Here is a 1,820-nt window from a genome sequence, read left to right as displayed (position 1 = left end):
CCTCCTCCCCCCTCTTCCCCCTCCCTCCCCCTCCTCCTCCCTCTCCTTCCAATTCGCCCCTCTCCTCAGTATTGAGGTTAGCCGAGGGCGGGACTTGAACCCACAAACTGTTGACTCCGAGTTTGAGAATGCTAGGCACCAAACCAGAGTTGAGACTTTTGCGTCCTGTCCTGTCCTGGAGGCACTGATGTGCCCACACATGGTTGCATTGGCAGCAGGAACCATTCAGCCTTGTGCCAAGCAGCTATCAAAGGCTTGGGTAGGCAGCTTAGAGGTCTACAGGGGACATCACATGTCAAGCCGAATCTTGGCTCTCACATCGCATCCATATCAATGCTCCTTTACTAAAGCGATCAGCAATTAGCAATCTCCTCTCTGCAGCTTCATTACAAAACCTGGAACATTCTGATTGTCAGTTAAACACTGAGCTAGCATTGAATCAGAAACTTCAAGGTTTCACACACATCATCAAATCCCTGCAGTGCAGAAGGAGGCCATTCGGCCCATCGAGCCTACACCAACTACACTCCCACCCAAACCCTCTCCCCGTAACTCCCCATATTTATCCTGTTCCTCCCCCTGACAGGAAGGTACAATTTAGCACGGCCAATTCACCTAACCCTCACATCTTTGGACTGTGGGAGGAAACCGGAGCACCCGGAGGAAACCCACGCAGACACGGGGAGAACATGCAGACTCTTCACAGTCACCCGAGGCCGGAATTGAACCCAGGTCCCTGGTGCTGTGAGGCAGCAGTGCTAACCACTGTGCCGCCGTGCCGCCCAATCGCCAGACAGTGCCTTAAACATTAGGCTGAAGTAAGACTACAACTTCCCTCTCCTCGAAGATTTCATCTGTGATAAAATAGACTTATTTTATTTAAAGTTTTAAAAAATGTATTTATTCGTCATAAGTAGGTTCACATGAACACTGTAATGAAGTAACTGTGAAAATCCTCTAGTCGCCACACTCCGGCACCTGTTCGGGTTCACTGAGGGAGAGTTTAGCATGGCCAATACACCTAACCAGCACGTCTTTCAGACTGTGGGAGGAAACCGGAGCATCCAGAGGAAACCCATGCAGACACGGGGAGAACGTGCAGACTCCACACAGACAGTGTCCCAAGCCGGGAATCAAACCCGGGTCCCTGGCGCTGTGAGGCAGCAGTGCTAAGCACTGTGCTACCCTTTGCTAAACTAAACTAAAGAACTAAACCTTTTGCTACGCTGGGACATTGTGTTAGTTTAAGACCAATCTTGGCAACACTACTAAATAATGCATCCTATTTCAAAGCCTTACATCCACACTGGGAATGAATTCTAGTTCAGTACAAACCTGGCACAGTGTCAGACAAAAACCACGCCGTCAAGAGTTATTGACATCTGGGTCTTTCTGTTTTATTATTCATAAAGGGCACCATGTAAGTACCAGGCAATAAATGTTCCTTTTCCTTCAGCTATGATTGCATTAGTCCAGCGTGGTATCAATAAACAAGAGAGAGATTAGCAATAAAACTGAGCAACAGAATTCAATGAGTCTCCTTCTCTGAGGGCCAATTCTGCAGCTACTCGCTGCCTGTTTTCCCGCCTCACTTACCCGAACACAGGTGGAGAATCTGCCCTTGCTTTCATTTGTTGAAAGATAAAATGAAGCAGTGGGAAGCCGCGGGGAGAGTATGTGCATGCACCCACACATGTGTGTACGTGTGTATACGTGTGGGTATGTATGAGGTTAACTGTGTGTCTTTGGGCAGGGTTTTACACCCTCATTCAGGTGAGACTGGAAATTCCTGCCTGAGGTCGACGGATATTTCCGTTGTC

This window comes from Mustelus asterias, chromosome 2, assembly GCF_964213995.1.
Source record: "Mustelus asterias chromosome 2, sMusAst1.hap1.1, whole genome shotgun sequence".
NCBI lineage: Eukaryota > Metazoa > Chordata > Chondrichthyes > Carcharhiniformes > Triakidae > Mustelus > Mustelus asterias.
Note: the sequence above shows the minus strand (reverse complement) of the source record.